Raw genomic sequence first — 13,072 nt, forward strand, 5'->3', positions numbered from 1 at the left:
GTCTGTGTATCTGGAAATAACGAGCGTACTGCCTTCAAAGTTAAGTTAGTTTACCTTAGGATGGTTTGCGTATAACATTCTTGAAGTTCCGCAATTAACTAGAACAGTCAAGCTATTTAATGCTAGACCCTTTTGGCTCTTGACCCCCAAAAGGCCTCAAACAGACCCTGAAGAGATCATTTTATAATCTAACTTCATACTCTTAAAGAATCATGGAGTGTTCATAAGAAATCTCTTAATCTTTGTGAATATAAACATTGAGGGGGTCCAAGGAAGGCACATCCAACTGTCCCTGAGGTGGCTCAAGGGGGCAGCAGAGGGCTAGTTTCAAATCAGTCCCTCATTATCAGTAATGTGACGTTGGCGCTTCTCCTGGGTTTGGCGGTATCTTCAAAATTAAACAGTACTGCCATTTTTAAACTTCTTATTTTGATTATTTCGTTACGTTTATGAGGGAAAAATACAATACTGTATGAATGGAAGTTCTCCTAGATTCTCGCTTAAGACCTCTATGCAAGCTGTTACCATTCACCCACACTCCTTCCTTCCCAATCCAACCATCGTCCTACCACCATCCCGTTGTTGGTGTACCTCTCTCTTCTCCTCATCTTATCTATAACCTTAATGATAATGCTTACATGTGAATCCTTGCGTTTGTATTTCTTATTTCATACAATTTAACGTAACCTCTTTGCCTAGGGTGAAAACAAAGACTTTCAAATGTAACACAGCAGAATGTAAACAAACCGGGAAAGTCTTAATGTTACCTAAATCATCCCTTTCACAGGGGCTCTCTTCGAAGTGAATAAAATCGCCTAGAATTAGCCAGAATAAGATTTTTTTTTTTTTTTCATAAATACAAGAATGAAGGAACCAAAAGCCATAATCTCACAAAATTGTTCCTTCCAAGAAAAAATATAAACAAAATAAGAGAGCCAAATTCAAAATCCGTTCATGTCAAGATGCCCGGACACACTGCTTTTGAAAGACTGTAGATAAACGTATGTGAGTTTAAAATGGAAGAGTATGAATTATTAGTCATTCTAGAATATTTTTTTTTTCCTAGCCAAACTAAGCTCAACATGCTGACTAAAACAATAGCGGATATAACTAGACTGTCATTATAACCTCTGTCATATCAGAGTAATTCCTAGCCTAAAATAACAAGCTGCTTTAATACACTGTAAACCTGGCGGCGGTGATTAACATAGCTTTAACATGGATTCCAGTAAACCATGATAGCTTAACACGGCACAGCAATTTTAACCTAAGCAACTTACTAATAACACAGGAGCCTAACATAGGAGTGACTATCATTTTTCCTGTAGTTTAGCATGGTGACTTGGTTTATCTTTTTTTTTTTTTTTGCATGGAAGAAGGAACCAAAGGCCAGGAGCCCGCGAACCGTTCCTTCCAAGAAAAAAAAAAAAAACAGGGTCTGGCATAATCTAACCCCAAAGGCTAACACTATCTATTATATCCATGTATTTATCGATTTGTTGCCAGACGCTTTAATCCTGTAAGGGTGACCACAAACAAATCGCCTCCATGTCTCCCCGTCCCCTGCCATTTCCCTGCCCTCCCGCCAACTTACACTCCCCCTTCTGAATGCTGATGAGCTGCCTTACTTAGCATAAACTAGCCCTTGACATAGCTGGATTTACAAAGTATAATTAGCTTCAGGATTACGTAATTATCCTACTTAACACAGCTGATTAATAAACCTATCAAACCTAACCTAGCTAATCCACTGACTTAGGAAGAATACCGACAATCTGATTAGTAGGCTATATCTGATGAAACTAACATAGCATCATCTTGCAGTAAAAACAACATAGCATCATCTAGCAGTGAAAACAACATAGCATAACCCAGCAGTAAACAGAGCACATAGAGCCTCCCCGGAACTAGCAGAAAACAGCATAGGACCTAATCTTTACCCTTGCGGAAAACAACACAACATAGCCTTCTTTTAACTGTCGAAAAACAACATAGTCTTTTATCCTTCAAGCTAGCAAAAAACAACATAACATTTTACCTCTTGTAACCTAGTAGCACGCAACATAGCAGGCCTACATCATTCTTAAACTAGCAGAATAGGACAAAATAGGGTAAACATTGCGGAAATTTTACATCTAATTCTTAAACTAGCAGAATAGGACAGAAAATAGCTTAAACATAGCAGAAACTTTACATCTAATTCTTAAACTAGCAGAATAGGACAAAATAGCGTAAACATAGCAGAAACTTTACATCTAATTCTTAAACTAGCAGAATAGGACAAAATAGCGTAAACATAACAGATTTTTAACAGCTTTCTCTAGAACCTAGCGGAAAACAGCATAGCACGTCTACTCTAACCAAGCGAAAATAAACATAACACAAAAAAACATAGCATTCCAACTTAGCGGGAAAATATAACACATAGGCTCCTTTAACCTAGCAAATGACAACATAGCACATTACTCAAACCTAGCATAAAAAAACACAACATACTCCAACATAGCAGAAGACAAGCAACGCATGTGGCTTCCTGTAACCTAGCAATCTTAGCACACATAATCTCCAACCTAACATATAGCCTTTTCTAACCTAGCGGAAACCAACATAGCGCATAGCCATCTCTAATCTAGCATTCAACACAGCCTCCTCTAACCTAGCCTAATTTCAGGGGGCTTTAGTCCTGCCAAATCACTTTAACATAGCCTAGCCGAGCAGGAAGAAGGGGTTAAGGCGAAAAAAATACTGTGATTTAGAACTTAACATAGCGAACGCGTGTGTGTATGTGTCTGTGTGTACGTATGTGTATATCCCTTAAAGAAATAAACACTCATGTATATTTTAAACCAAGAGACATATCATGAATGAAGATTTTAATAATAAATATATATATACGTGTATGATCTTCAAAAAAACATATCCCAAGCTCAGTGGAAAAAAAAATTAGGCAATAGGTGTCTGTTGCAAATTTGTATCCGCCCCAAATACAAAAAAAAAAAAAAGTTAATAGAGATGGAATACTTAATAGTTGTTAGATCATTGTTAGGTTAATGGTATGATAATTCTAAAAATTTTCTAATAAATCTATCTTGTTTTTTTGTTATTAATGAATCTTTATAGTTGTTAAAACGTTAATGGAATCGAGTTTTGAAAATGTTTACCTCGTTTTCTTTCTTCTTTTAATATTGATTTACAATTTACTGATTTTCCTGAGTAATGTTTCAGCCTAGGATTATTATTATTATTATTATTATTATTTTTATTATTACTTCTGCTTCTACTATTACTACTACTACTACTACTACTGCTACTACTACTAAGATATTTTTCAACTTATTACTCCAGATTTCCTTGTATTCTCGTTTTCTATTTTCTTTATTTCTTCCGTAGGTTAGAAAATAAAACCATGTCAGTAGAGATCTATATTAACACTTCCCTCTCCTTTACTGTATTTTATCCTATGTACATTTTTCTATTCTGTAATAAAGACTGTAAGGGTGTTGTATTTTGGTGTTTCTGTAGCCCTGTCTTTATTATTAGTGGGGTTTGTGGCTTCTCTCTCTCTCTCTCTCTCTCTCTCTCTCTCTCTGATCATCTCCTAACATTTTAATACAGCATTTTTCCTTTATTTTCCACATCACGCCTATTATTATCACTTATGTATATTATCATCCTGACCTACACAGCATAACACACAATAACGTACCAGATGCAGGAGTAAGTCGGTAAGGAGGAGGTGTTAGGGAGCAATCTTACCCGACAAGAGTCTCAGAGGAGGACCTGGGAGATTTCGGTAGAGCAACAGCCTTATCCACGTACGGGAGCAGGAATGCATTTTAGTTGAAGTAAGTGTACAGTGGAGGGGGCGAGGAGAGGGAGACCGACGATGAGATGGAGGGGAGAGGTAGGGGAGCGCAGTGATAGTTCGGCCGACGGCCAGGAGGATGGTTCGACCACTGGCCTTCCTGAATAATGTAGGGGACCTAGATCACTGAGATTTCACATGAAGTTGCGTGATCTTGCCGACAGATTGCACATGTGTTTTTGTTTTGGTTGGCCGGGAAACAGCAACGTCAGGTTAGATTTTATGATTTTTCATGACCCCTATGTACTTTTTCGGTGATCCAACGTAAGCAGTAGCTCCATTAATACTTCAGGGTTGTTATCCATATATAGTGCAAATATCATTTATTGTCTATAGGTGACGTGAGAGTAGATAACACTCGCACAGCTTATGCACTCTGGGTTTCGGGGCGCCATGTGTACGTCTTTATACATGGGGGATGATTCGGCCACTTGAAGTGAGGGATGGTTCGGCAGGGTTGCCAGGTGGCCGAACCATCTCTCATAATTATCTAATGATTTATTTTCTTTATTTAACGATTTTTTTCTATCAATCTATCTATCTATATACCTAGGCTGCTTCCCCCAAGGAAAGGGAGGTAGCTGAGACAGGACAACACACTCCCCATTTACTCATTCATTCAAACACATTCATTCGCATCTTAGCCCCAAAGGGGAGAACGGACTGATCCTCACCGCACCACACCACACAAGGGTCAACTGCGCAATGCAATCAGTGATATCTGCAGCAGGGCCCGACAGCAGAGCTGGTTTACCCCTGCCACATCATAACAGACTCATCCCCTTACCTTTTTTCTATAAAATTACATATTCTCTCTCTCTCTCTCTACTTTCCCTCAGAAATTGATGAAGCTTCTGTTTCAAGAAACGCTATAATTGGAGTATTACCTGAACCAGTTTCACAAAGCACTAAGCGAAGGCAAAGGTATTACAACTTTGGATTTTTGTTTCACTGGATTTAAAATGCGTTAAGAGTAAACAGCATGTAAGAGAAGTAGCTTTCATTTGACTCGGATATTTTCTTTCACAAAATTAGTTATATTTTATCTGAGATAGGCAAGAGTAGAGCCATTTAATTTCATTATAAGGAGATTGTTTGTTCCTTGTTTCATTAAAAGGAGATTGTTTAGGTAAAAATAAATCCAATAAATCATGTCAGCACAGATGAAAATTTGATTCTTAATTTTCCTACTGTATTTAATTCTTTAATTGAGCCCCAGAGGCAAGTGGCCAAATCATCCCACATGGTGGCCGAACCATCCAACGCCAGTGGCCGAATCATCCACACCAAGAGGGATGGTTCGGCCATTTTGGAGACTTTAAGAATTTGGATTACTGCCAAAAAATGACGTAAGTTTAAGAACTGACAATAGCACACAAAAGAGCCAAAAGATGTGGCTTCCTCTTGGAATAAGCAGATTTTAAGAATTTCTTAAACTTTATTTGTTATGATTTTTTTTCGAAAAAGTGGCCGAATCATCACCGCCCTCCCCTATGTGAAAGAGAGAGGGGGGGGGGAATCTTGGGAATCCGAATGCTTTTTGTAGTTAATTCAATATTCAAAAGTACCTCTTCCTCCAGAGAAAGGTGTTCATCGAAAAGATTTCAAATTTGCACTCAAAATATAACTGACATTGATATTCCCATTTTGTACTTTCTCCACAAAACCTACTTGTCTCTTCCTAGATCCTATTTCACCCTTTTTGTTTAGACCATCGAGGCATCTTGCCATATTTAAAAGTTTTACTGCTACCTTTTATGATTCATTGAAAGTAAAGAGCTACAATGAACTCTTTATATGGTATTTGTACTGACCAGACCAAGTATTGCTGTCTTGAACGTAGGGATGCAGGGATAATGGTAAGAAGTTAACAAAACGCGCTAGCGTGAATTCTTAGGAACTGGGGCTTTAGAGAAACAAGATCAGCCATTTATTATTATTATTATTATATTTTGTAAACTCCATGTCATGTAACTTATATTTGTTAAACTTCACGCCACATCAGCTGGAAAAGGATCAGCTGCAACGTTTTCCAGGTGCGTATGTGGCTTTCTTGACTTGCTGTGCTTCTCTTCATTGGTTCAGCTTCAATCCTTGCTATAGAGAGGTCAGACATCACTGTAATTCCTTTTGCAACATGTTTAATATAGTTTACTGGTAGAAAAAAACAGTGCAGCAGCTTTATACATCCTCTCCATAGCTTCTACGAGGCTAACATTATGCAGTTAGGATGTTTTCTTACAATTTAGCATTCAAGATAGAGAGATAGCAATTTTAGGCCAAGTTAAGTGAAAAGAGTACATTGTAGAATAGGCAAGGAATGTTCTTGCCCCTGTAACAGGAATAATTTTCATTTTATACAGCTATCAAATTTGGAAGGACGTTAGTAGTGAACGGGGAGATGGTTGTACTCACAGTCTGAGTAATATAGGGCCCTAATTCGTTATTGCAGACTCACTACAATGACTTTTCAGTTCATTGTTGCGTTTACCAGACGATTTGACTCAGCATATGTTATATACTTTTTTAAATAAGAGGTCAAATGTGTGTTTTTGATGGAGGAAAGAGACGTGTGAATTCTACTCTCCCTTTCTTGCCTGTGATTCGAAAAGCACCACAGTTCAGTTCACCCACCATATTCGAACCTAAAACTCCAAAACACCTGTTCTTGCTTAAGTTGAATCATGCTCGAGAAAAGACCAGACCCCCCGAAGGACACTGTCATGATTAAATTTCTAACCTAGAATACAGAATTTCGTATTATATCAAAGCTTAACCTTCAGCGGACGATTTTTTTCATTATAGAACCTCACAGTAACCAAAGGCTCGGTAATACAACGGACCTATGTATGGAGTCATTCGAAATCTTCACCAGCCAAGTTCACCCACTTCGAATCGTTTGAACCCGTGAATCCCGCAACGGTCCTCTCATACCAGCCAGACGTGATGGGGGGAGGACGTGCGTGCAGATGATGGAGGCGAGGTAAGTACGATTTTTATTTTTATTTTTATTTTCATGTTAATATGTACCTGATATTTAGTGTAATATATCTTCATGTTAACACCAACGGAATATTTGTGTTGTAATATACGTGACTGACGTTTATCATGATTATTATTACTAACACGGTTCTCTTCAAGTTCATTGTTGTAGCCTTTAATTACCTAATATTACAACACTAGAATAAGTGAAGGTTGGTATATGAATACATTTATAGTGGTTTTCGCATTTAAACCTTGACTGCCTTCCTCTCAAAAGAAAGAAACAAGAGGCAACATTGTAAAAGCCTATAGTCGGATGTTTGTGTTGCACCATCCCGGTGGTTGTCGTGGCAGTGACGTCACACTTCGTCCAGATAGTGTTGGATGAATGTTGGTGACTATTTTTCATTCTGGAACTTGGGAGTCAGTTATAACATGATAAAATATCACAGTTTTTTTTTTAATTGTAGTTTACCATGCGCTTTATTATTACAACAGGAATATGAAGGCTGCCTGCATAAGAGGCCTTGAATTCTGTCGTGAGGAAGTGTCAACATGGCGGACGGGATGGTGACGTGGAAACAGTGATGTGTGGCGTCATCATAGCTTGTATCGTGCCTAATGTGAGTACGACTATCCTTGTATGTTAACAGCTATTTAGGATAAGATAAGGCAAACACCGTCATGGAGTATTATGTATTGATGTAAGTTTTTTTGTACTTTTGTTTTTTAATTTCGCGATAGGAATCACCAAACGGCATGAGTTTTCATAACGGAGTCAACGGACCTTCATTTTGTACTTTAACTAGGCTACTTTAGCCTTATCAATGGAGATAACGTTGCAGTGTGCCAAGGTTTGCCCAGTGGTGGATGAAATGCTCCATGCTCGTTGGTCATTAAATTTGGGCATTTCCTTGTACCATATAGTTGACCTGCCACGTAGTACCAACTTGTATTCTCTATAAAATATGCTTGCAATTGAATTTTATATCTGTCTATCATCCAGTCCATTATTGCCCCAGAGCATAGGAATCCAGAGGCTAGGTTACTTAGTCCTAACATGCAAGTTTAGTGACCAGTCACTTGCAGCAGAGTAGGAATAGAAACCCAACAATCCCTCAGATTTAAATCCGTATGAGTTTTATTTTTTAATGGAGTAGAGCCACATTTTGGTGGAGTGGTAGGTAAATTTTTAGAAGTAACCAACGTTTTCTTTTATTTTTTTTTTTATGGTTTCCAATGCAAAATACTGTGCTTTAATTAGTTGTGACCCTCATTTTTGGGGGAAAATCCCCCTTTTGGAATTTTGAGTAAGATTTCCAAAAGTGGGTTTATCCCCCAAAATCAAGATCAAGATTAATATAAAATACACTATTTTGCATTAAACTAACCCAAACTAACCTAACCTAACCTAGGCCTGATCTAGAGCCTGACATAGACCAAATGCACACGCCTGCACCAGCCAATATGGCACAACATTCATCCGTTACTGAGCGACAGCCTAACCTAAGTCACTATATGACTATCCCTACAAAATTTGCTCCCCCAACTGAAACTAGGCTTAAAGGGTAAATCTTAGTTAGAATAGTTCAGGGACGTAATATAATGAAAATTGGTAATGTTGGTTACTTCTAAAGTTATACCGAGTGGTAGACTTTGAGGCATCTAAAGTACAGTATTTGGTTATGTGGTTGCTACCTAATGTACAAACAAATGTTTCCTGGGTAGCAATAAACCATTTGCCTTGTCACTCGTTGTATACTCAACCTGAAGGTACCGGTATTTGTACATTGTGTGAGTGGATGGTGGATACAACCATGAGAGCAGTTAGATTTCTGAAATATTATCCAAGAGGGTATTTAGTTCAGGAGATGTAGGGTGCCTTTTTCATTTGCTTGAAGTAATTTGATTTACATGTACATCAACCAGTCACATAATTTAGTATTACAAATTGCACCACAGTACTGTACAGTACTTCATTATGTGGTAGAATATGATGTTGTACATTGCCAGAACCAAAACAGTGCCTATAGCCTTCACACACAGGTACGGGAACGGTAATACTGTATTTTATTGGAAAATAATATTGTTTTGTTACCAAATTTTGGCAGCCCCTTACCTTAAGGCATCTGGCAGTAGGTAGGTAGATAGATAGTTACCATATTTCATAGAGAGTAAATGTGCAATGTGAGATATACCAGCTGGCAAAACGAAATACCTTACTTTACAATTCATAGCCTCCTGAAACACCACATCCTGCCATTGTAAGCTGTTCTAGAGAATTATGGGTTATAAAACATTTTAAAAAGATGCTTCAGGGGGAACACTTCAGGTAGTGTACTAGTAAAGACAAACCAAGCTACTCCCACAGTATTTTACTCCCTGTGGTGCCACTATTATGCATGTAATATCACTTGCTTATATTCACTTCATAACTCAGAAAGTACAGTACTATATTGGTTTTACTCCGACTTGGCCAAAAACTGCCTTCTTTCCGTCTTCAGTGTTGAGATGTGACAAGAGATAAACAGTAGATTATGATGCTAGTCATGAATAAATGGTATGGAAATGATGTAGTGCCACAGCATTATCTTTTTCTGCTACTGAGCGATGTGAGATAAGCAGCTAAAGGACAAAAATCTAGGCCAAGTTAAGGTAAAAGTATACCTGTAGTTGCTTTTGTCCTTGAGTTATTGGAAAAGCAAAAATTTGGTATTGTTGACTAGACAAGGATACAAAAAACTGGAATCGTTGAAGTGAAATACAGTAGTGTCAAGTGGAACATTAGATGAGAGTTACTAATATTTTTGTTTGATGGAAGAGTTGAGAGGTAGGATGGGACTGGAATGTATTGGTGTAATGAGGAGAGGTAGATTGAGATGGATGGTTTGGGCATGTGGAGAGGATGGGGGGGTGATAATTGGGTGCAGAAAGTGAGAAGTGTTAATATTGGGGGTAGGGTAGTGAGAGGTAGACTGAAAAAGACCTGGACGAGGGCATTGAGTGTGACTGCAGGGTTGAGGGACTAAATAGGGAAGCTGCCAGAAATCGAGCAGTACCGGTATGGAGAGCCGCCAGTAGGTGACCAATGCTGATGTATGCAAGCATGTTGGAGCCTTTAAAAACGAAACGATAAAAGGGTTCATGTATGCGAGCACATTTTTGTTAGTCTGGTGATAGAGCTCTCAGGTTGGAGCGGGTTGAGGGAATTGCACTGTGGTTTGAGTTGAGGTAGAGGCAGACTTTGTTTTATGATTAACCGTTAAGTGTTCATTTGCATATAGTCTTAGATTTTAGCTCTGCTTTTTTGAGGTACAGGGCTATTTTCACTTATAACAATTGCTGTGGTCCCATGAAGAGATTTTAGCATTTTTTAATTACTGTGATCCCATGAAGAGATTTTTTTTTTTTTTTTTTTTTTTTTTTTAATGCCACCATTTTTCCGTACACAATTGCTATGATCCCTACAAAGCCTCAGTGGTCAGCATCATGCAAGCCTACAGTCATTTGCCTCTTCCAAGATGGCCTTTAAACTTAGTCACTCTAAGGTGTGTCAGTATCAGTGATTAAACAGTAGTATGGCGTTGGAGTAAGCAAAAAGTGAAGTAAGTGATGTTTAGTGAAGTGAAATTACAACTTGTACCTGTTTGAGTGAGTTGGAATCTTTTTATGCCAGTGCTGTGTGGTTGATTATTTCCAGAAACATATCACCATTGAACTCATGCCTTAATATATTCAGGGTATGATTGTTATCCAATTTGTTTTCCTGCAGCTCATCCCAATCATAAGACAAGGTCTGCATGTAACTGGTTGTTTGGCTGTCATGTGAAATGCTGTGGGGGGCATAATGAGTGTCCTGCTCTTTGATGTTTTGGTCATCATTAGGCTTGTCTTGGACCTCGATGCTCTGAGGGGGGTAAAATGGAATTGGCTTTTTTTTCCCCCCCTACATGCTAGAAGACTGTCCAGGCAGATGCACAGGAATAATCAGAAATCTGGTCACCATTTCAGAAAGAAAAAAAAAAAAGGAAAATTGACAAAGGTACTTCAATTAACAGTATAGTACTGTTGATTTTAAATATTTAATAGAAATTTGAAAAGGGTAAGCACTTGGAAAAATGTTGAAACTTTTTCCCTAACTTTGTTAAATAATTGAGCTTTGCTTATGTTGTTCTGCAAAACTGTTCAAATTCCATTATTAAGTGTTGCTGTTTTAAATGTTTGGATTTTATTTGCCAGTAACATGTTTTCATATCATATCGTTATATAATTTTTTTTTTTTTTTTTTTCCAGTTTGTCTGCATTTTAGGATACTGTGACATTGTCTCTTATGTTTCTGTTTGTCATATATGTAGTATTAACAAGATATGGTAATTGTATACAAGCTAGCATGGTGGTACAGCTCTCAGTTTGAAATGCATTGGGCCTACATTCTACAGTTTGAGTCCCAAAGGTAGCCTGAGTTTTTTATTATTTTTATTTTTATTTATATATATTTTCTTTAACAGGGGCTTTTACCCTTAAATTATAAGGACTGGTTGCATAGTCTCAGGCTCCTATGCCTCAGAGGAGGCATAATGGGATTTTACCTGCATTCAATGCTGGTGCAACATACCTGTATTTCTCTTTAGCCTTGCCCTGCGTATGATTATCGGGAATGTACAGTACCACTTTCTTTAGTAATGGTATGGTATTGCTTTTTTTTTTTTTTTTTTTTTTTTTTTTTTAAAGGGAGAAACATTACATACCATTTTTGTTAGAATATTCTTTAATCGAAGCAGAAATGGATAGGACTCAGATCAGGGAAGATGTGAGGGTAAGAACGTATTTTCATCCATCCATCATCCAATCCCATGTTGCCCCATGAGAAGCGTAGGAGCCTAGGGCTAGGCAAGTTGGTCCTGACATTTAAGATGAGAAAAAACAGAAAATTGTGGAGGGATTTAAAAAGCAGGGAAAATGTGTTGTTAGAGGCATTAGAAATAAGGGAAATTAGTACTACCCACAGATTGACAGTGCTTTTTCGGTTTCAGGTTGTACTCTTAGAACTGCCGCAGTTTCAACAAGCAAGTTCCATTGTGGTGTGCAGAAACATCAGTGTCGCCAGAACTGTTACTACCAGGAGCTCCCACATGTATGAGTCAACGTGCACCCCCTCGGTACTCATAGTGTGTACCCCAAAAGCCCTTCAGCCATGAGAATGCAGGTAATGTAATTTTAACATCTGCCAAACTCATTTAAGGATGCATTGTAGGGGGATAGAAAATTGGAGAAACTTGCAGCAAATGGGGACAAAAAATGGGAGGGAGGAAGAGAAGAGAAATGAAGAGGAGAGAAAATAATGAGGGAGAAGAGAACTGAAGAGAAGAGGGAAAAAGAAGAAGAATGGTTGCAAGCCATGCACATGCGTGTACTTAGTTACTGTGAAAAAATTAATATAGGAAAGGATAACATATTGTATGGTCTGAGGATAATTATGGGGTTTTAGATTTTATCTGTATTAAGCCAATCTCTCCTTTCTTTCAGTACAGTTATTCAGTCCCTGCATCTCTGTGACTGTCAAGAGTAACTGGCAGTTAGTAATATGCTAGGCACATTAATAAAAAAAAAAATAAATAAATAAATAAAAAATAACCATCATCATATCCAGCCCCACATGTAAACACACTCCTGTATTTCAGTGCTAATGGCATCTTGAGCAATGTTGTATACAGTACAGTACTATTGACCTTTCATCGCCACACTTGACTTGGCTCTTGTTTTCTTGCTAGTCATCGATACTTATGTTCTGGTGAGAGAATCCGTATGGGGCTAAAAGGTTGAAAGCTGTCATTTTAACCCTTGCATTTCAGAATATTATATTCTGACCACCAGCAAACTAAGAATCTCTACACAGCTAAAGGTTTAAGTTGAGATGAGTGTGTCCTCGTGGTATGCTAGAAGTTGCAAAGCCTTCCCCAGCCACAAAGAAGTACTGGGATGGCTTCTGGGGTGGCATCACCATTGGAGACAAAAGTGGATGTACATACAGTATTTCTATAATGTGGCATGATGTAGAGGAGTTATAGCACGCCACCCCATCAGTTGTGCCCTAATTCACAGCCTCCAGCACCAGACCTCCAGGGCTGCATCAGAGAGACCTGGAAGCACTAGTCATTTAGTGAGTGATCCCTGGATGTCCCCCACTCTCTATTGATTCAGTTTCAGTGACATAATAGTGTCAAC

Source organism: Coenobita brevimanus, chromosome 65 (assembly GCF_032717465.1).
Source record: "Coenobita brevimanus isolate Jiangsu-jjx chromosome 65, ASM3271746v2, whole genome shotgun sequence".
NCBI lineage: Eukaryota > Metazoa > Arthropoda > Malacostraca > Decapoda > Coenobitidae > Coenobita > Coenobita brevimanus.